This window comes from Parasteatoda tepidariorum, chromosome 4, assembly GCF_043381705.1.
Source record: "Parasteatoda tepidariorum isolate YZ-2023 chromosome 4, CAS_Ptep_4.0, whole genome shotgun sequence".
Taxonomy (NCBI): Eukaryota; Metazoa; Arthropoda; class Arachnida; order Araneae; family Theridiidae; genus Parasteatoda; species Parasteatoda tepidariorum.
The window spans coordinates 32,638,998-32,663,368 of record NC_092207.1 but is presented as its reverse complement, the minus strand read 5'-3'; the positions used below and the strand labels follow the sequence as shown (position 1 = coordinate 32,663,368).

The 24,371-nt window shown below is 27.0% G+C and overlaps 1 protein-coding gene across 3 annotated transcripts in view; it reads right to left on the bottom strand.

Annotated features, from left to right (window-relative positions):
• Positions 1-24,371, bottom strand: part of LOC107442884 (Ataxin 1) — a 44,274-nt gene that overhangs the window by 12,977 nt on the left and 6,926 nt on the right. The window contains exon 1 of one of the 3 annotated variants that reach the window (XM_071179622.1): positions 4,883-5,013. The exons of 1 other annotated variant lie outside the window; for it this stretch is intronic. The gene's annotated coding sequence lies outside the window, so the exon portion shown is untranslated. Of the gene's footprint in view, positions 1-4,324; positions 4,792-4,882; positions 5,014-24,371 lie in introns of those variants that run through there. One more of the 3 variants, XM_016056569.3, reaches the window with a different exon arrangement.

The window sequence follows — 24,371 nt, the reverse complement described above, 5'->3', positions numbered from 1 at the left end:
TCTGTCTAGGTTTTTCTAAAAAGTACCTATTTTGTGAAAATTTAGACATAATTTGCGAAAAATTAAAAATTATATTAAAAAATCAACACAAAAATATGATAAAAATATGGATTTATCGTTTCTTAAAGAATACAAAAATAAAATTTTAAGAAAAAGTAATTTGTTAAACTATTGTTTGTCCTAAAGTTGAATTTGTGACACTGCCGTTTTTCCTAAAGGGAATTTGTGAAGGTATCACTAAACGGTAGTAAATTCGGCCTGGACAGACCCCTGGTATATTAACATAAATAAACTGCTATGCCATCAACTCAGTAGCATCGATTACTTCTTTTACATTAAAAAAGAAAGAAAAAGCTATAAGCTATAGCATGTATGTACATGTTTACATACATATGGAGACAGAGTCTTTAAGTTTAAAATTTTAGGAGAAGTTGTCACTTTCCCTACTGACGCCAAAATCCTGTTTCCAAGTCTATTTTTGGATATTTTAGGCAGACGCACATACTTTTTTTGCCACACCAATAGTCCCAAGAAAATAGCACGAGTTACAATCAACCGAGATAGTACTATATTTTTGTTTCTTGTCAATAAACAAATTAATAAATACAAATTTCAAACTAAACAAGATCCCAAAATGTTTTAAAATATTCAGGTTTAGTTCAACACTTTTAGTATCCCTTGTCAATTTAGTTTAGAAAAATTTTTATCTAATAATTTTGCTCAGTTGAAATAGCTTTATTCACAGATTTATTTTTGTAAATAAAATCTTATTCATTTTTTGGATACTATGAAAACTTAAATATTTTAATCAAAAATTTTTTTTAACAACAGAAAGAAAAATGTAATTCCAAATATATATTTGATATTTTACATAAAATTTTACAGTGTATATGTTGATTATGGAGTTACAAAATATATTCTATATATTACATAAAAATCAGATAAAAAAGTACATTCTTTTTTGAAAGATAAATCAGATGGTATGTTAATATAAGTTAAAAGGCATTATAATTTAAAAGGTATTATATTAATATAAGTTATTATATTAATATAAGCTCAAAGGTATTATATTTACACATAAAATATATCTCTAATTTAAACAATATAACACCATTTTTAGTATGATAAAAATTTTGTAATTTTCTTGCTACCCAATACTTCTAATAAAGTTAGCCTGAAGTTTAAAATTTGGGGAGAAAAATACACCACTTGCAAGAAAGTGTATGATCTTTTCATAAGTGTTTGATTTTTAAATAATTATATTTTTATGTTATGTTTATGAGATGCAAAAACACAGAATATGTTTAACTAAAAAAACTAGAAGGGAAAAAAAAAAAAAAAAACAGTAGTCTACACATGAATTTAGTAGAATTAGCAGGTATGAAGCAATACTCTATTATGTGGACCCAGAAATTAAAATTGATAGCACTATTTAACAACTACATAATTAAAGTTTCTTAAAATAGTGTTGTTTGTGTGAAATTTAATTTTCACAGCCAAGGAAACCTAATAGTCACAGAAAAACCAATGAATTGGATCTAAAGAAATTAGATTAATCTAGAAACAAATAATTTCTTATATTTAAAATAAAAATAGAGAAGAGATAGAGAACAAACTAAGTTTGTGGAATGTATATACAATTACAGTTATAAACCTGAAATTCTTTCAAATTAGAAAGGAATCAAATTTTAACTTTCCCATGCAGCCTATAACAGGATCCACTAATTTTTGTTACATTTGCAATGTAAAAGGAATTCAAATGATAACAAATTATCTGTCATCAAAAAAATAATTTTTATTTAAAAAGAACATTGCTAGCTTAAATGCTATTTTATCATATCAAAAGAACAATCGAATAAATAAGATCTATTTATAGGTAAAATGATCTAAAAAATCTTCAATAACTTTTGATGTTATTACCAGATTTCCACATAATAATAGTTAATATTTTAAAAGGAAATTTTTTTAACTGCTAATCAGCACTGCATACAAATTAGGTATCAAAGTCAGATATAATATAGTACAGAACAACATACATTAAAAAAAAAAGAATCTTTCAATATTATTAATCCCTTTTAATTGCGTAAATTCAAAATATGGATGAAATTGGAGGAATAGTTAAGGAGCAATACAATTTCAAAAAGTATAGCACAGATTTTTAGATTTCCATTTCTGAGTAAATAATTCAACCTACTGTTATAAGTACTGGATTTTTGCATTAAAAATTACACAATTTAAGATGTAACTTACGAAAATAAAAATATTAAAAATTATTGTAGGTAAAAAGTTCAGTATATTCAGATATAAATAATGAAAACATCACAAAATAAATTCATGTTAATGTTATATAAAGCAATAACATCTGTCACATGGCATTATCATTTTAATAGCATTAAACAAATATTTTATTATGAATTATTGACTCAAGATTATTAAAAGGAAGAAAAAAAAATCCATTATATATATATTTGAAATGATAACTTAGTATTCATTATTTATTATTGAAATTTATCTTGCAAACAAACATAAAGAACTACTAAAACTATTTTTAAAATTTTAGCTGAATGCATTCATAGGAGTATTAAGGATTTCATATAGGTACTTAATTAATGACAACTCAAAAATTTGTTGCAATATAAACAAGATTAATAAGTGAAATAAGTCTTCTACTTGAAAAATAACACATTACAAATATTTTCAAAATAATAAATTAGCATTGTAAGGCATAATTTGTAACTGTAGTCTAATTAATTAAATAGAAAACATCTAGTTTTAAAAAGAAACATAAAAAGCAACTAAAACAACTCTTTAAATGTTATCGTAAATGCATTAAAGATTTCAAACATATTTAATCATTGGCAAGTTCAAAATTTGCATTAATAAGAGGAAGAAATACTTCATTTTTAAAATAAAAAATAAAATTATGTACCAATGTTAGTTCAATTTAGCTAACAAACTAGAAAATATCCAACATTCAGACAATTCGATAAAAAAGAAAAAAAAAACTAACTAATTTGTTTAGGATTACAATAATAGGTGTATTATAGATTTAAAGAATTAATCAATGACAACCCTAAAAATTAGATAAAAATCGAGACAAGATTAATACGAGGAACAAACCTTCAATTTTCAAAAGAAATAACTTTTTTGTACCAATAATTTGAAAAAATTAATTTAGTATGCATGATTTACTACTAACAAGAAAATACCACTTGCACAAAATACCTACCATAAAACACTAGCATAAATTTAAAAAGTTTCTCTGAAAGTATGAACATGTGCATTAAATGTTTCAAGCCTATTTAATCAATGACAACCCCAAAATTTGTAGCAATAAAAAAAGATTAAAAAATCTTCAATTTTAAAAAGAAAAAAACTTATTACTAATACTTTCAAAATATTAATTTAGTATACAAAATTTGTTACTGCAATTTAGCTATCAAAATACCTCTTGCACAAAGTAACATAAAAAACAAGTAATGGTATGACAAATTTAAAAAAGTTTCTTTAAACGTAAGAATATATGCATTTAAGCTTTCCAAGTATATATATCTAATCAATGACAACCTCAAAATGAGTAGCAATAGAAAGAAGATAAAAAAGAGGAAGAAAGCATCAATTTTTGAAAGAAAAATAACCTTTCACCAATATTTTCAAAATATTAACTTAGTATACATTATTTGTTAGTGCAATTTAGATAACCAATTTATGTAAAAATATTTTCAAAATATTAATTGGCTTAATCCTAGTATACATTATTTGTTACTGAAAATATCACTTTTACAAAAATCTGGTAAATAGTACAATAAATTTTAAAAGTTTTGCTAAATGTATTAATATGTGCAAAGATTTCAAGCCCATTTAATCAATGACAACCCCTAAATTTGTAGCAATAGAAAAAAGATTATTAATAGGAAGAAATCTTCTACTTAAAAAGAAAAATAACATATCCTAATATTTGTTATTGCAATATAACAAACTAGTCAATATCGAATTTTCACAAAATAATGTTAAAAACTACCATAACTAATTTTTAAAAGTTTCCCTGAATACATTAATAGGTGTATCAAAGATATAAAGTACATATAATTTTTGACAACTTCAATATTCGTAGCAATAGATATCGATGTTGGTGCTAAAAAGCTTAGCCTAACTGTTTCACAGGAATTAAGTTAATTTTTCGTAGGAAATGCATGGCACATGCAAAACTGACAATTGCAACTAGAGTAACAGTACAATGCATGTGCAACTAATGGGTTCTGTAGCAAATTGCAGTACACAGTGAGGAGGAAATAAATATTTCAACAATAGAATGTCAGTTTACCTGCATAATCACGCATTTTTAAGTTTCCCCATTCACAGCTTAGAGCAGAGGTAAAGCCAAACCTACGCAAAATTTTCTTTTAGCAGTCGTTTTCATTAAACACATTGGAATGTCAAAAACACCGCATAGCAACATGCTTTCAAGCTGAATCTTTAGAAGTAGCGGCAATGATCCGGTCGACGAATTAACGTTATGATAATAAAATAAGTTGAGCCTCGGGCAAAATAGCAGAGACTAGTCTTCGAGCTTTGGCACAAGTCCCATTGTTGTAGTACAACTTCGTCAGAAAGGAATATTTTCTCCCTTCCCCTTCACCCCTGGCCTCCTCCCTTCCTCCCTCTTAACTCGTCGAAGAAAATAAACGGTGATCCTGTTTGGCTATGGCGGGAATTACTTTTAAAATAAACACATTAATAAAATGATAATAATGAGTTACTAACTATAACAATTTGACATATGCTGCTGCCATCTATCGTCTTTAGTTTTTATTACACCACATCATAACACGATTTAGAAGAAACAACCGCGGAAAAATTATGAGACATAAAAAATACGTACGATCAACATCGTAATTATTGTATGATCACAGAGAAGGGGGAGAGCAAAGGATTTCGTAGAGTATCAACAAAAACAGCATTCGGATTTCGTAGCCCTGGGTGAAAGTTTATTCCGGGGTTTTTTCCGGAGATCTATTAAAAAAAAAAGACATTTTAAAAATGGATTTGAGTTACGTAATGGAATAAATTTTTTTTTTTGAAAAAAAAAATATAATAAAATTTAAAAAAAATATCTATGGAAATGTAAATTGCAGTCCTTGAGCATTAATTTGTAATAAGCACGCTACTAAAGATAAAAACGGTTTTATTTTATACAGGTTGCGTAGCCAAATTATTCAACAAAAAACCTTTTAAGCACTTTTCAGGCACTCAAAAAATATTTTTAAGCACTTTAAAAAATATAATTAGGCAGGGTTGTAAAGTTTTTGACAATTGACGGTTTTATCTTGTTTTAACCGTCATGTCAAATAACCCTTTTGGCGTTGTTTATTACAATTGTCAAAAATCATGAAATTTTAAATCATGTAAAACGAATGTCGTTTTCATACATTGTGGTCTGACAATACGCCGAAATAGATTGGGGTTGAATTAATTGTTGAAACGTTGAATAGAACAATGTGAACTGAGTCTTTTTTTATAATTCGAAGTGAAAATCAACATAGTAAGAGAAAAATCTTATTTTGAAAGAGGGAAAATGAAGCAATTTTTGAAAACACCCAATCAAAAAAGCACCTTTAAGGGCTTTTAAAAAACGAAAACCCAAAATAAGCACCTTTAAGCACTTTTTAAAAACGCTACGCACCCTGTTATTAGAAAAGATCCTTTATAATTTTTCAATATTTTAGGCTGGTTAAATATTTCAGGAAATTAATAAACTGTTATGTGATTTTGTATTTCGATTTTCGATGAACACTTGGACCTGAATATTAATAAATAAATTATTTTGCTAGCATTATTTATTAAAAAAAAAAGATAAACATTTCGAATTTACAAATATTGTAATTTATCAAAACTTTTCGTATGAGTCTACATTTATCAGTATTCTGTTGTTGATTTTGAGATAAATATTATTTTTCAATTTTAAAACAAGAAAAAAAAAATGTAAAAAAAAATGGAGATGAGTGAATTTGATTAAAGAGGAGAGCCCTGAAAAACAAAAAATGAATAAAATATAACCATTATAACTTCGAATTAAAAAAACATTAATGAGAAATGTTGGCTTAGTTTAATTATTTAGGAAAAATTAAATTTAAACATTGCATACAAAACCGCATTTAAATACATTTATGATTTTTCGAAATAATTATGCTTGTCGCATTTTAAGAATCATAATTCTTCAAAATATTAAATAAACTAATTCATTCATTTATACAATTTGATAAAACAAATAAAGCAGCAAATACAAATACAAAAATGCTTTTACAAAAATCAAAAATGTTAACCAGAATAAAATATTCCGCTACATAATTTTAATTTCTCCCTTCGATCTGTAAATACGTTTTTTTCGATACCATATTTTTCTAATCAATTCCTACTGTAACTATTATATAAGAATAGATGATAAAAGTTGCACTTTTAAATTTTTGAACTTAATATTTCACCATTATTTTTAGGTAAATACGAAATTAAATAATGTAAAATAACGAATATTTTTTAATATTATTATAAACTAGTTTTCTCCTGAAATTATATTTGGCTAAACGATTTATATAATGGTGTGCAAAATGTTTCAATTCACGTGCTTAAAAAATAACATTAAGAGGTTTAACCATTCAATGGCTCTCTTGACTATATTATGGCGCTTTAAAATGGTATAGTTTAAAGAAAACTGAATTTAATTTTTCATATCCATTGATATGCTTTTTCAGAGGTCATAAATTTTTACATTTTATTCAATAAAATATCAGCTCTCTTGAGAAACAAAATAATAATAATAATATATATATTTGAAAAATAAATCATAATAATCAGGGTTCTTTGATTTAAATTAGCTGATTTTTTACAGAAAAAAATCACTGATTTATATCAAATAAATTTTTTAAAAGAAAAGTCGTCGGTTCCAAAATTTAATACAATGTTTACATAAAGATTATTTAAATTTTTTTTTTACTGATCTTCATAATTTTAATGTTTATTGGAAATAGTTTTTTATATTCATAAATTTGATTTAGAAAAACTACATTAACATTTGGTGCGTAATAAATAAGAGCATATGTGATATAATATTTTGAGAATTACACAACTCTTTTAGATTTTTTGAAATGCAAATGTAGAATAAAATAAAAATTTAATGCAGTTTTTTTTATATGCCCTTGAGAGATGACACAGGGTAGGGGTAACATCAGCAAAATTAATTATTGTGACGGATTTTTTCGCAGAAACATAATGAAAATCCTACCAATTCTGGTTTTAAAATGCAATCTTCAAAACAAAATTTTATTTCAATACTACAAATAAATTTATGAATCTTTAAGTACAGTAAATTTTTATTTTTTAAAAGGAAGCTATTTTAAATTTTTCATAAAAACTAATTTTAAATTTTTAAAAGGAAACTATACGGCTTAAAAAAATCTGCTTAAAGATTAATTCAGATTGCATTTTCTTATTTGGTGATTTGGTTTTAATAAATGGGTAAGTTAAGGTATTCTATGTTTGAACAATAATTAGTTTTGTGAAAAATTCAATTTAGATTGTTTTTCTTTAATTAATAATAATAAATTGGTATATATTTCTGAATTACTATAAAATAATTTTTCGCGTAGTAATATAGTGTTAAAATATATTATTCATTTAATTTCTTAGTTATAATTATGCGTTTAAAATTTAACGAATTAAAAAAATTTTACTAATAGTAAAATAAAAGTTCCCAATGTATCTTTAAGAAAATAAAAAATCGAATTAAATAACAAAATCTCATTTTAATGAAATTAATTGGAATTTTTTATTTGTTTTAAATAAAAATAATTAATTATATATAAATTAATGATACATATTTAAAACTATATTGCAGCATTTAAAAATGTTTTATGATAATACATAATGCATGCAAATGCATGATCCAAATTTTATTAATAACAGAATACAAATGCATCATCATTATGCTTCATTACTAGAATTGTGTTATTAGAATCGAAACATATTAGAAATGTAACAGAAATGTATCATTATCATTATGCAAATGAAAAACAAGCATAAGTAAATTAATAAAAATTAAAAAATTAATTGCATTACTAAATTTTTTAATATATGCAAATTAAAAATACATATTCAATAGCTGCATGCGATTTTAAGTGTCTACTTAGTTTGCATTCTAAAGATTTTACTAAAAAAAAAAAAAAAAATTAACAATCTTACATTAAATTCTTTGTAAATTATTTTAAAAGAAGTAATTTGATTTAAATCAATGAACATTGAAAAAAATCTGTTGAATTAACGAACCCTGCCAAGAGAAAAAGTGTTATCGAAATCTAACGAATCTTTACTGAGGAACTAAAGCGGGACTAGAAGCATCAAAAATTGTTTCACGTGGTTGCAGAGTGCGTCAAAGAAAATTTGCAAGGGCAATTATCAGGAACACTTCCAATGGTTAGGTAATAAACTGGCTTTGATGTTTTTCATTCTTCCTTATTGATTCGACCGATTTCGGCTCAGGGGAGCGTTCGCCTTCCAATGAGGTGAACCGGATTCGAATCTCAGCGATGACTGTTCGATACGAATTTCGAATTCGGCTTGCACCGACCACAGTGCTTACGTACAATATCCTCAGTGGTTGACGGATCATGTGTTAGAGTCCCATAGCCGTCAAGCTAACCGTAGGAGAATTTCGTGGCTTTTCTCTCCATGTAACGCAAATGCGGGTTAGTTCCATCAAAAAGCCCTTCACGAAGGTAAATTTTTCCCAATACTACGTCCAGGAGTTCTCTTGTCTTCTGGATTAGGCTCAAAATTACAAGGCTATGGAGTTGAATATTAGTATTCGTAAAAACAAAAAATTTGGTCGGCTGATCAACATGGTTGTAAAGTATAAATTGCATTTGCTTTTTCTCTCTTCAATATTAATTTACGGAACCTAGACTGTATACTTTTTGAACATCATTTTTTACAAGGATTCTAAAAATAACGTTTTTGGGAGTTTTAACATTAAATGAACATTATTCACATTGCTGGTTTTAGTACATTTTCAAACAATAGAATTGCTTTAAAAGTTCTTTAAAAAGTCAAACAGGTCAAGTTTTCTTTTAAATCGAGTGCGAGCGTTAGAAACAAAGTGATATAAACAAATTTTGAAACAATCCCAAAACTGTGATATCAATACTGATAAGAGATGAAAATATCCAGTAAGAGGAAAAATGTTTTTTTACCTTTATGGTTTATGTTGAGGAACGGAATACAAGCAAAACACACAATGGAACAAAAACAATCATTTTCTATTCTTCAAAATTGTTACACGGTGATGCAATCCCCAATGAAAAGGCTGATAGCTTTTTCTTTCACGGAAGTGGGAAATGAGTCAGAATTTTCAAGTTCAAAGACAGTCAACTCTTGATTGTGATGATCATCATTCACAAATAGCTTCTTTAATCAATAATCGGAAATTTTCATTAAATAGGGTTTTTTTCTTTTCCGCGTATGTTCTTTTTCTTTCGCTTTTTAAATATTTAGATTGAATATATTTAGCACAAAGAATGTGTTAAAAATTTTTTTCGAAATTCGAACTTATGAGAATTCAAAGACAGTCAATCTACTAACTCCTGATTGTGATTGATGATCATCATTCACTAACAGCTTCTTTAATCAATAATCGGAAATTTTCATTAAATAGATTTTTTTTCTTCTTTTCTGCTTATGTTTTTTTCTTTTCTTTCTCTTTTTGAGAATTTATATTGAATATATTTAGCACAAAGAATTTGTTAAAATAATTTTCCGAAATTTGAACTTATGAGAATTTAAAGACGGTCAGTCTACTAACTCTTGATTGTGATGATAATCATTCACAAACAGCTTCTTTAAGCAACAGTCGGATTCATTAAATAGATTTTTTTTCTTCTTTTTCTGCTTACCTTTCTTTTTCTGTTTGAAAATTTATATTGAATATATTTAGTACAAAGAATGTGTTAAAATAATTTTCCGAAAGTCGAACTTATGAGAATTCAAAGACAGTCAATCTACTAACACTTGATTGTGATGATTATCATTCACAAACAGCTTCTTTAATCAACAGTCGGAAATAGAAATTTTCACTAAATAGATTTTTTTTCCTTTTTCTACTTACCTTTTTTTTGTTTGAAAATTTATATTGAATATGCAGTACAGAACCAGTTATCCGGAAATCAGAAAACCGGATAACCAAAAAACCGGAACGAAATTCGATAAATTTTCCCGCCATTTTTTTAAAAAAAAAAGATTTTTTCCTCATAAGATTTTAGGATTTTTCTTTCTTTTTTGAAAGATGTTTACCCTACCATCATTTCGGAAATAATCATTAGTGTNAAATACAGCATCGGGCATCAGTATTCACCAAAGGTAGACTTTTAAAACAAACATGGCTTACTTCCAAACGATAGATTTAAAATTTGTACTTATTTGCTGTTTTTTAGATCTACGAGAAACAGTAATTCATCATTGAAATTTCTTTAATTTCATGAATATGAATGGAAAAAAAATTTCCAATTACTTTTTTGGGTTTTATATTTTAGGGCAAATATAATTCCGACAATCTATCAGATTTTTTTAAAATTAAAAAATACCAAAATATATTTTTACTTGCGAGAGAGTTAAAAAGAAATATATAAAATGGACACCTGTGTTCCTCATCTGCGCCAAAGGGTTTATAATCTATAAAGTATCTTCTATGTTAGATTCCAATAAAGTAAATTTTTGAAAACTAACATAGTAAAAAGTTTATTTAAAAAAAAAAAAAGATTTGAACTATTTGCAAGTTGATTAAACTAAGGAGCGAATAGATAAAAACATCTGCGTGATAAAATTTAAAAAAAATTAATAAGTAAAAAAACGGCGACAAAATAAACCGTTTGACGTCTAATTATCATAAGCTATCAAACTATTATGAGTAATACAAAAAAAGAAAGAAAAATATAATTAGATATATCAGAATAATTTAGGCTAATGATATAAAAGCAATCTTACAATAATAATAGAAACAAACATATGAATAAAAGAATATTCAAAATGTTTTACTTCGAATGCAGTTACTTTCTTTTTCTTATTTACTGTAAATAAAAAACAACAACTTATTTTTAAAAGTTAATGAAAAATTCATTTCATATTTTTGAGAAAGAAGATTAATATATAAATTGAGGGCGACAATCTTCTAGATAATCAAGATATTAATCACGTTTTTTCCACAGAAATTTGCAATGTGATTTTTATGTTTAAAAGGTTATTTGTCAAAATGAAAATCATCGATCCGTAACATCAAAACACAATAATTTGTAACGATTAAAATATCAAGGTTATTCAAGCGTCAAATGAGTGGTAATAATTATAATAAATAAATTATTTTATAACCAGTATAACTATAAAAATCAGCTGATAAAGTCTTATTCTGAAGTTAAAAATGGCGATTAATGGGAGTAAATAAGTTAAAAATGAAACATGCTCTAGAAAACTGGAAAAGACTAAATTACTCTGTAGATAGGACATGGCGAACCATGATTTTAAAACAGTCAGGACCGAAAGCAAGATTACAAGAGTGCCATTTCCCGGTACACACTTGCGCGGTATTCCTTACACTGAAGCTCCTTTAAGTGCAAGAGCCATTGTCCTTTATTATCCATATTAGTATTTCTTTCTCATCTAAATTGTGTGGAATTCGTAACCCCTCTTGGGGAAAATACTATCCATACCACTTAAGAGAAATAAATGAATAGAATAATATTAAATAAATTTAATACAAAGGAGTTGCAAACTCAAAGGGTCGAAATGCAATTAGTTATAATTTTTTATTTCTACTTTTAGTATTTTATAACTATCGCTGAACAGCCAACCCAGCTTTTGAGTTTTCGACTACCAATGTTCAACTCCCTAAACTTGTAATTTTGAACCCAATCTAGAAGACAAGGGAGCTCCTGGATCAAGTATTGGGAGAAACTTGACTTCGTGGAGGTTTTTATTTTTTATGGAACTAACCCGCATTTGCGTTACATGGAGAGAAAAACCATGAAAACTTCCCACGGTTTGCCTGTCGGCAAGGGGACTTTAACCGATGATCCGTCTATCCCGGAGGATATTTTACGCCAGCACTGTGGTCGGTGCGAGACTGGTGCGGAATTCGTATCAACCAGCCTACATCGAAACCGGGTTACCTCATTGGAAGGCAAGCGCTGAATCCCCTGAGTCACCACGGATTTCGTTATCAAAAATGTAATATTTTAGTTTCAATTTCTAAATTGTGAAATCGGAAATAAATTCTGCCTGCTGTTTCTGTTAGAAGAAAAATGTCGGCAGAGTTGCAAACGAAAGGCAACAATCCACTCCCCTTAGGGAGGCAGTTTGGAATTGAAGGACTAGCGTTGCACTAGTTGTTTTTTAATCCTGCTGACCGCAATGTAATATGTGGAGTGATATCGATAGTTATCAGTGACAGCTCGACAGTGACAGTTTTCTAAAAGTGAGGGGTTCATTGTCAATAAAAGCCAATATTGAAAAAAAAAACATAATTAAAATTAAAATTTTAATGCTAGTGAATGTTACTAATGTTTATCTAAAATTCTTTAGTTATAAAAAAAGTAATGACGCTAATTGATAAATTTTTAAACTAACATGAAAATAACGGTTAATTTTCCTTTTCCAAAATAAATTCTTTCTGTTTAGATTATTTTTTCTCACAAATAAGTAAATCACAAGAACAAAAGCGATTTAGTATATTTACGGGTGCATTAAGATCAGAAATAGTTGCAATCCTGGTGAAATTAATTATTATTAGACGAACATTATTATTATTTTTTTTTGGAATAAAAAACAAACTATTACATGAAAATATCATTCCGAATTTTATATATCTGTAAAAGGGTAAAAATGATTGCCAAAAATTAACAACGAATGCTATATCAATAAAAGTGGGAAAGATCGGAAGATCAAAGAAATAATCGATGATTTAAATTACAATTTCAATCTTCTTTCTTTCTTTTTTTAAAAAAAGAAAATCCTTGATAAGAACGATCTATTAAAAAAAACTAAATTAATGATAATTTGACATGTTTTATAAAGAAATTATGAGTTAAAATAGAATTTATTCTAAATTAACAAAATAATTTTAAAAAAAAATTTAAGCACTATCACACATACTGAATAAACAAATAATAATAACAATAACTGAAATAGTCATTTTTTTAAAGCGATTAATGAATAAAAAGATAATGAATTTTTTTAAAGCGATCAAATGATAAAAGTATTCAATCAAATAATAAAAAATGCTTTTCTATTAAATATTGTCCTTTCCTTCATTTGCAAAATATCGGAATAATTTATAGATATTTTAGAATTTAAAAGTTATTGATGCTTTTAATTAAGAAAGATATTTTAGGTTTTTCGTTATCAATTAATACTTTTTAATCCTGTCAGCGCAATTGTATACTATCTTTAACTGAACTAATGCGGAAAGCGTATAAAAACCACTGATAAACAGTGTATCAATTTCGTCCTTTCTGCTGCAGGAAAGTCAATGTTTTAATTAAATAATTATGAAAATTCAAACTGAAAATAAACATAAGCTAGATAGATATCAGTGATTAATGAATGTAATATGCTTAATTACCATAAATATGAATAATTTAATAACTTAAGAAGGGCTAATACCATTTGATAATTCAAATTAAGGAAAAAAATTAACATGAAATTAAGGAAAATAAATTAATATAAACAATGAAACCGATTTTATTTAAATTTTTTTTTGTCACACGAATAAATGAAATCAATATATTCAAATAAATAAATATCAATTTCTAAATAAAGGGTTTTCTAGTGATAAATTGGTGATGAAACGGACTAGCGCACATGTTTAATTTTCATATGATTTCTCACTACTTTCAAACCAAAAAAATATATTAAAGTTTTTAAGTTAATAAGAATAAAAAAAAAAAATTTTTTTTAAAAATTATTAAGTGAAAAAATTAAAAAGTAATAAACCCGTAAATAAGTAATTTCAATCATATATTTCATTCGGCACGTTTTGGCTTCAAATTTTTGCGTACTATGGCTTATATTTGCCAAATTAAATCTCGAACTTGGTAGAGATCGGGTACAAAAGAATTTCTATTGATCTCGCTCTCAGTTTTGAAGTCTTCGGACTGCACCTCCAAAAAGCCTTCATCTCTTACAGGAATTTAGAGATCATACTTTGTTCGGGTTTTAATTAAGAGAGCGAAAGAGAATGGAAAACGACAAGGAAAATTTGGTGATATAGTAAAAAGTTATTCAGAAGTTTTTATCTTAAAATTTAGTCTGATGTTTATACCATAAGTTCTCAACCTTTTTTGAGCGATCACCTATTTTGTAAGATAAAATCCTTTCAACGCCCCCTTAAAATTTTTTTAACAAGGTTATAACTTACTTGTTGGTTTAACACTTGTGATCATATTGTTTATTTATATAAAAATTCTGAAGATCAGTGATTTTATTTTTAAAAATTTTCTTTAGCAGTTTTTTTATTTTTTTTATAATTTTTCTTTTTATAAATGTAGTCTTTATATAAAAAATAAAAAAATATTATTCGCTGCGAACTTCTGATTATAACTATAAAATAACTTTAAAAATTTTTTTAATAAAAATCCCGAACTACCGTTACACTATGTTCATAAATAATAATAATATTCAAAAAAAAAAAAAAAAAAAAAAAAAAAAAAAAAAANGGAATAAAAAAAAAAAGAAAAGAAAAAAAAAGCCAAAACTATTAGCAAAAATTCGAAAAAATATAGTTTGAATTTCGAAAATCGAAAAAAATGCCACGTCAAACTTAATGGAATAAAATTATTTTTGAAATATTTTGGTTACCTGGGCGAACGGAAATTCAATATTTTTTAAATTTATTTAATTTTTTGTTAACGTTCATTTTGTTTAGTGTTTAAAAAAATGAATAAGATAAAAAAAATAGTAAAAACAGGAAAACCGACCATAGTGCTGACGAAAAATATCCTCAGTGGTAGTTGGATCATGGGTTAGAGTCCCCTTACCATTAGGCTGACATTAGGTGCTTTCGTGATTTTCCTCTCCATATAACGCAAACGCGAGTGAGTTCCATCAAAAAGCCCTATACGAAGTCAAATTTCTCTCAATACTTATTTTAGGAAATCCCTTGTCTTCTGGATTGGGTTCAAAATTACAAGGTTAAAGAGTTGAACTAAGGTAGTCGTAAATCCAAAATTGGATCATCTCTTTAACGATGGTTATAAAATTTGTCCTTTTGCTATCATTTGCTGAATTAATAACTGTTTCAATAATATGTAATTTATGCAAGGTTGTATAAGAATATGTTCGATACGATATAAAAATACAATTACTAATTTTAAAGTGTACTCGATATGTAAAGAAGTTTCGTCTGAGAAATTCTTGCTCATTCTATAAAAAGTTATGACCACCCCTAGAAGACTTTAATGCCCCCTGGGGGGGATCAACAGCCCCCACGTTTGGAACCCAGGAATATACAGTCTTTGGCCAAATTATTTAGACGCACTATAATATTCTATGTATAATCTTAATTATCAGGTGTATATCAGGTATCTATGTATAATCTTAATACAGCTTTATTGTTTTTACGCGACTGAAACCGGCTTGCATTTGTTACGTTTGTGTATCAATTGGTTAAATTAGGCAATATGAAATACAGTACAGAACCCATTATCCGGAAATCGAAAAACCGGAAAACCAAAAAACCGGAACGAAATTCGATAAATTTTCCCACCATCTAAAAAAAAATTTTTTTTCTTCCTCATAAGATATTAGGATTTTTCTTCCTTTTTTGAAAGATTTTTACCTTACCATCATTTTGGAAATGATCATTAGTGTATTACTTCATCGTTTTTTCTTATTTTTAAGATTATTTACAAATATTTTTTTTTTTTTGTTGTGTTTAACACTAAANGGCTTTTTGTAGCGATTCAGAAAACCGGAAAAATCAGTTATCCGGAATAGCGATGGTCCCGATCGTTCCGGATAATCGGTTCGCTACTGTAAATTCGACGATTGGTTAAATTAGACGATACATGATATAAATATAGAATATTTATTATATCAGGTATTATATTAGTATATTATAATAATAAGACCAAATTATTAGACGCACTGTAGTGTTTTAATAATTGTATGCTTTGCACGAGTTTATATGCAATACTTTTTTTATTTAAACATACATGTAATGGGTTTTTATTTAGGAGATTTTTTATATACTTCCTAATTGTATTTATTTTTAGCGTATTGTATTACAAATGTTAACCAATTGATACACAAGTGCAAACCGGTTTCAGCCGTGTAAAAACAATAAAGCTGTATACTATCACCTGATAATTAAGATTTTACATAGAATCTTACAGTGCGTCTAAATAGTTTTTCCAGGTACTGTACAATACGTTCACTTTCAGACGACATTAGTCTTACAAATAAATTCTTAAAAGAAACACTACAAACTTCGGAAGTCTTATAAGAAGAGTCGGCGTCCTTCAAAAGGGCGAATCATGTCTTGAATGATAATATTGTAAATTTCTTTATTATTATGTAATAAAATGCTTTAAGTCGAAAGGGAGAAACGCGATAAAGTGATCTACAACTTCTATTAACAGTGTCATGGATGATGAATCACAGGAAAATATGAGGGAAAAGTAGCCAATTCTAGAACTTCAAAACTTAGTCACTTGTGACGATTAACGATTTATGCCTCGAGTTCTACCTAACTATTTATTTGTATATCAAACTGTATGTATTTATCGATAAAGGTAACTCCTTTTATTTGCACTAGGCAAATGGTTGAGCGCAGTATCGCTATAAATAGTTTTTTTCTTTCTTTTCCCGACACTAACGTTTATTTATGGTTGTTTTTTCTGAGTCTAACTATAGAAAAACCTACTTTTTTTTATAGTTTCTATAAGAAAAATGTAGCGATAGATTTTATCCATAAAGTGCTTTAAGGGTGACGTAGCACCCACCTAAACTTTTGCGAAAATAAGAATTTGTCATCACCCAAAAAATGCCGGTACCACTACCTTGATTTTTCTCAAAAATAAAATTTTTTTTACTAAAGATTTTACCCGAAAAGTGCCTTTTAAAAGATAGCACCATCCTATACGTTCTCAAAAGTGCAATTTTGTCTCAAACGATTTTACTCAAAAAGTGACTTAAGGCAGTGTTCCCCAACCTTTTTATCACAGCGGACCTGTCAACGTTTGATAATTTTACCGCGGCCCACTGGGGTGGGGGACGTTGATTGTTTATATTTTAGATTATTTCGATTTATTGATTTTAATTTAATTGTATTTGAACATGCCTTCAAAATAAAATACAGTTACACCAAAAAATAAACATAAAGTGATTTAACATTTTAACTTACTAGAACGTTAAATCGATCGAGAGGGAAGACGAAGTTCTTCATTAGTTCCAATGTAAATTTCTCCCCACGCTTTCGTGTTTTATTTGATTTTACAGTTATGACGATTGATTTTTCTTATTCAAACTAATTGAAAAAGAAAATAGTTGCGGTGTTTTTTTTTAATTTTTTAATTAAAAAAAAATTTATGTCACTACCTTAAGGGGGCCCCTTTTTTTAAAATAAATAAAATTTTACAATATTTTTAATTTACAATATTTTTAAACATAAATATTTTTATTTTGGGGTATAAACCTGTGAATTTAAATTCAAGTTCAATGAAATGGGCGGGCCGGTACCGACCCGCGGACCGAGGGTTGGGGAACACTGACTTAAGGGATACGTCACCCTTAACACTACACCATTTTGAGCTTTTTCCGAAATCGTATTTTACCCCATTAAATTTTACTTAAATTAAGTTTTAAAGAAGAATGCCATCCTTAAATTTCTGCAAAATTTTGTCACAATAGATCTTATCCAACAAAATGATAGAAAGAGAAAATACTACGGAATATTTTCAAATACTATCACCTATTTTCAAATTTCAATTAATTTGAGAAATTATCATAATTCACATATGCTTATTATTTTAATGCTGCTGATATTAAGTTATGAAATACGACATGTAAATATACGTTCTATGATAAAACAACTTTTTTCTAATTTAGTCATATTTTTGACTTTCAAAATAGGGGAGTGATTAGTCGTCACGTGGGAAGTATATATAACCTGAGTGGTTTAGTCAGAAGATAATGATCCAAAGTTTATAATTAATGTTAATTTTACTTTTAATGTATTTATTTCTTAAATTATTAAAGCAAATAAAAAAAAATTGCGCACTATAATGGAAATTGTTTATTTATTAAGTTGATACTTATTGATTATTAGTTAAAAAGATATTCAGATTAGTACCTACAAGAAAGTATGAAAGCTTGTAGTAAAAAATAATTAAATTTTAAAAATGTTCTAGACATTCTCCGTAATTACGCTACACGAATAAATTCGAAGAATGCGGAAATGTAACAAAATTAATTTCTGCTCGTAAAATATATTACGAATATCAGTTTGTTAATCTAACTGATTAACTAATCGGATAATCTTATAGATAGAGTAAGAATTGTTTTAACAATGAAGGAAACAGAGAATGATTTTAACACACCTACGACACATTTCCTTTATTCAATTCAATGATAATGTTTAAAGTCACTTTCTGCAACACCAGTAAAATTTACCTAATGACTTGTGCAACACGCCTCAATTCACATGTTCGGTTAATTTTTTTACACGCTTTATAAAACTATCGAAGAAAATCATTCAAAACCAGAAAGAGGGGTTTTGGCAATGCAATTTACTTCATCATAATTCACTACATAATTACTTCATAACAATACTTTTATTTCGATATCAGGTCACAATTTACTTCCAAAAAAGTTTTAGAAAAATATTTTATTTAAAAATGTTGTATTTTGAGGAAAATAAAAATCTTTTAATCTTATAAAAAAGAAAACGATTTTGAAAATGAATACATAAATCGTTTGCACGAAATTTCGTTTTATGTTTTTAGTATTTATATCTTTCGGAATTGAGAATATGCTGTATTTTTAAGTAATTTTATATGAATAAGTTTGAAATTTGTGTAACAAATGGAAATTTGTAATCATACATGCTTAAAAAAAAGTTATGGAAAAATTCAACATTTCATTGCATATTTTATAAATAAATTCTATACTACGCATTATAAAGACAAGTTAAAAAAAAAGAAGTCAAGTTTCTCAAAACTTTACAGCTGTGCTTCGCAACATTTTATTTACGTGTTTTTTCTCATTTCGTCAGTATAGAATAAACAGGGTGTTTATAAATTCCCGGACCCATTTTGATGTTTAATAACTCATAAAATAATGAAGATATAAACAAACTTATGGCATTTATTGCTGGAATAACTCATATATTTTCCTTTTCCAGTCTAAATTTCTGTACTTTTCTAAATATCGTCTGCTTATCACTTGCATTTTTCTCTCTTTTGTTTTTGGCAACTATTGCAATGTTATGTTTACTTTTGATGTGTTTGTTCTGTGTAGTATTTTTCTATTTGATGTTTTATTCGAGCGGATATTAAAGAGAATGCACAAGAGAAAGCACAGATTTTATGGTGGTTCATAGAAACGAAATCGATAAGCACAGAGAAATTGCAGAAGAATTTACTAAAAAGATCCTCCATCCAAAAGCAGCATCTTGTGGTGGAAAAAGAATTTTCTAGAAACTGGAAGTATCGTAGATAAGGACAATGTTTGCAGGAGGATCGTGTCGAACATTGATAACCTAAAAGCCAGAATTACAACCGCAATAGCCTCAGTGGATGCCGACATGCTTGCCGCTACCTGGCGTGAAATTGACTATCGACTTGATATTCTCCGTGCGACGAAGGGGGCACACGTGGAAGTTCATTGACAAGGGTCATGAAACTTTTTGAGTCTATCTAACCATTTATGTTATTAAATTTAATCCATCTTTATTATTTTATGAGTTATTAAACATCAAAATGGGTCCGAGACTTCATAAACACCCTGTATAATCATTGTGGTCTGTCCAGAATTTTTTTTTTGTTGCAAGGTTTGAGAGTTTGTGAAAAATATACTTGCAATTTTTTGAATGTAAAATAGAGTTTATTTTGCTAAGATTCTGCATTGTGAATATGTGAAAATAAGTACCTGTTTTTGTGAGAAAAAAACTCATATCAAATCATTCCCTTCAAAGAGTTGCAGTTTTTAAATTACGAATAAAAGACGTCATCGACTCCTTTTTTCAAAGATAAAATTTGGTGAAGGGTTCCTCCTTGAAATTAAAAACACTCTGAAGAGTACGCATTTAAAATAAAACATTTTGTGATGGGTCTGTTTTCACGTTAAAAAAATTGTGAATTTAAAATATTTTGTAAAAAGTTCGTTAACGCATCCAAATTTTCTCAAAAATAACTCCAAATAAGTTACAATTTTATTCATACTATATTAAGGAATTTACATAAACCAGCGAAATGTTATTTAACGTGAAAGAAAAAAAAAGTTAATATCCCGTCGATTCAATTCATCTGATTATCCAAGTAGGCATGATCGTCGATTTTGCCGTCAAAACAAGGGCGTCACCTCTTAATTTGACACCAAGGGGCGCAGAGTATAGGGGAAAAGAGCGTTTCATTACGGCATCGATCCTCGTATGGGAACAACCACTACTTCTTTATGAATGTAACTGCCCGACAATCGATCGTCGTCGTATACCTGCCGGTTACGACGTCGATTCACAACTTCACTCCATCCTTTCCAAGAATGAAATCGCTTCTTTTGCGAAATGCTTTTTTTTTCCTTCTCTCAAAATATTTCTGATTAATTATTTTTGATGAGTTTGTTCTTTCTTGCATCGATTAAGAGTGTTATTTTTAGTACTTTGTATAGTTTTTCTTAGTTCCTAAAATGTGTGATTTACGAAGTGAATATTTATCGTTTCTTCTACTGTTAAATTACAAGCATAATTTTTTTTTAAAAATTTTTTTAAGAGAGAGTAAAGTTAAATTATAACCTACATTTACAAATTTCTTAAAGAACATTTCATAAAAATTTACTTTTTAGTACTTCTTACAGTTTTTCTTAGTTCCTTAAAATAAGTATGTGATTTACGAAGTGAATATTTATCGTTTCTTCTACTGTTAAATTACAAGCATAATTTTTTATATTTTATTTAAGAGAGAGAAAAGCTAAATTATAATCTACATTTACAAATTTCTTAAAGAATATTTCATAAAAATTAACTTTTCAGTACTTCTTATAGTTTTTCTTAGTTCCTTAAAATAAGTGTGTGATTTACGAAGCGAATATTTATTGTTTCTTCTACTGTTAAATTAGAAGCATATTTTTTTTTTTTTAAAGAGAGAGAAAAGCTAAAATATAATCTACATTTACAAATTTCTTAAAGAACATTTCATAAAAATTAACTTTTTAGTACTTCTTATAGTTTTTCTTAGTTCCTTAAAATAAGTGTGTGATTTACGAAGCGAATATTTATCGTTTCTTCTACTGTTAAATTACAAGCATATTTCTTTTTTTTAAAGAGAGAGAAAAGTTAAATTATAATCTACATTTACAAATTTCTAAAGAACATTTCATAAAAATTAACTTTCAATTTTTGCGCAAATTATAAACTAGTCGCTCTAAATCAATTTATTACTTTTGTTCAACTAAAAATATGCCATTTAATAAAAAGTAAAATATTTTTAACAACTTAACCACTTTTTAAATGTCTAAAAAAGGAAGTTCTTATATCACCACTCTTAATTTATATTTTTAGACTCTGTCAGCAATGAAATAAAACGTATACACACTAAGGGTCGCAATTTAGTACTGCAGCGAAGAAAGCTAAAAAACGTAACTAATTCAGACTAATCACAATTAAGTAAGTTTTAAAAGTTTCAAAACAAATTTGATTTGAAAATGTTTTTAATAATTGTCCTTCACCTCCTTGATTTTCTCAGGCAAATGTTTTTATGTTTCTAACCTCTTCTTTTTTGTGTATGATTCGTCAAGTTTCGACAACGTTTTTGATTTTTCCTTCGCTTAAGTAGTGATTTTGATACGTTATATATTTTTTATTTTATTTTTGGCAAGCATTCTAGAATTATACATTAAAGACGGTGAATGTGGAACAAACTATAAATTAGAAAGATTAATTTAGGATGATGTAAAGCTATTCTTTTTATTTGAGTTTTATAGTGAGGAAAATTTTGGGGATAAAAATTCATGAGAAAAATTATGTAACATATCTTTCAGTACAGTTTTTTCTTAATATTCATCTATTTTTTATTTATTTATTACTTTTTTTAAAAACTCGTTAAGAACTAACTAAATAAATGGATAAAATTGACATAATTAAAAAGTAAAAAAATTCAACAGTAATTTTAATACAGAATTTAATAGTAGAAGAATCAGAATTGTACTGCGCCTAACTGAAATGATATTTCGTTACGTACTCAAAATAATGAAACGGAGTTATAAACCAAACCTGACAGAAAAAACTTTAAAACAGTGAATTGGGGTATCTCTGGGGCAGTGATAACTAAGTTTAACTGAAAAACCAACTTGAAAGTATAAGAAATTGTGATATTCCACGTTTCATGAAAAAGTCATTAATAGATAAAAGATTTTATTATTAAAATTAAAATAAAACAATTAAACGCATATTTTTGTAAAAACAATGATAAGATAACAAAAGTTAAGTGTTCCGAAATTGTCATAAATCTAGAATGTACCTGAAAATTAATTACTTAATTTGCAAAAGAGCTCAGCTCTTTAAAAGTTTTTTTCCCCAGTTAATTTCGTATTAGACGAAACTTAACGGAGTTATAATAGAGGAGCTTTATTAGGGGTGCTGCTGTTTTTTTTCTTCTTTTTTCTTCTTAAATTTTGTTTTGTTAGAAAGTATACCCTTGCTCGATATCGACTTTAAATTTAGTAATTTTTGTGTGCCAATTTAATTTTATGGAGATTTTAAAATGGGACTTACTAGTAAACAAACACTAAATTTAAATTTTCTAAAGAAGATTTTTTTTTTTTTTTAAACAAAACTTAAAAAATTGTTTTCAATCTTGTATGGCTATACGATTCCTTTATTTTTTAAAAAAAAGTTTTAAAGTTAGGAAATTACTGCCTAAATGAGTTTTTTTTAAACAAATCTTTATTTCCTAAAAAATCCTCACTTCAAGATATTTTTTAATGTAATAGGACGCTTACATTAAAAGTTATTATTTATTTTACAATGCTTGTTTATGATCTGGGCAAAATAAAAAAAAAAATTTTTCTTACTTCAATTTATGTAGAAAAATTGATAGCAAAATGCCCAGATACTTTTACTATAGGTAAACATTTATAAAAATAATGAAAATGTTAAAAGTAAGTTTCAATTTTAGAATAAATTAGTGAAATGAAATTCTTAAAAATACATATAAACAAACTCTAAAAAATTGATAACTTGCGTCTCTAGGATGGTCACAGTGTGTCTCCAGCTTTCACTCATAATTTAATTGAAAAAAAAAACTATAAAATTTGTAAAAGAAATTTTGCAACTGTTCGTAAAACTAATTTCAATAAATATTGAAAGAACACAGAAATCAAACATTAAAATTCGAAATTGTAAAAGTATTAAGGAAGACATTAAAAGATTCAAGTCTTCAAACATTTCTACTTTTTTTTTAAAAAAGATAATTAAAAAAAATATATACGCTAAAGAAAAATATAGTTGAAAAGTTTCTTTAAAAATTAGTGATGAAAGTATAGTTGATGCACAATTAAAAATGATTCAATTTTTTTTTTCTTTAAAGAAAGTTGAGAGTCTTCTTAATAATTCAATTTCATTAAAAAAGACAAACCGTGGTAATATTTAAATGCTTTTTTCTCAAGTTAAAAAGATTCAAAATTAAAAAACAAAGTACCTATAAGACAAATCGGTATTCTTTTTCAGTAAACTACGAAATAATTAAATTAAAATCAATTGATATAAATATTGAATTCATTGCTCCCTCGTGTAACGAAAATTTAGGAATTTCAACTTGAAAACAAGCGCATTGAAAACCTTTAACCTCTACGACACGGGAGAGCCATAAATGCATTAGTACAGAATCAGGATGGAAAAAAAAATAAATAAATAAATAAAAAAAATAAATAAATAAGAAAAAATAATAAATAAAAAAATAATAAATAAAAAAATAATAAATAAAAAAATAATAAATAAAAATAAAATAAAAAGCTGTAGCTTAAATGTGAACATGGGTAATTTGGCATACTCATATTTTGCTTTCACTTTAGTCAGTGCCCGTCTAATCATTCATCTTATCAATGTTAATAAAGTTCGTTAACGC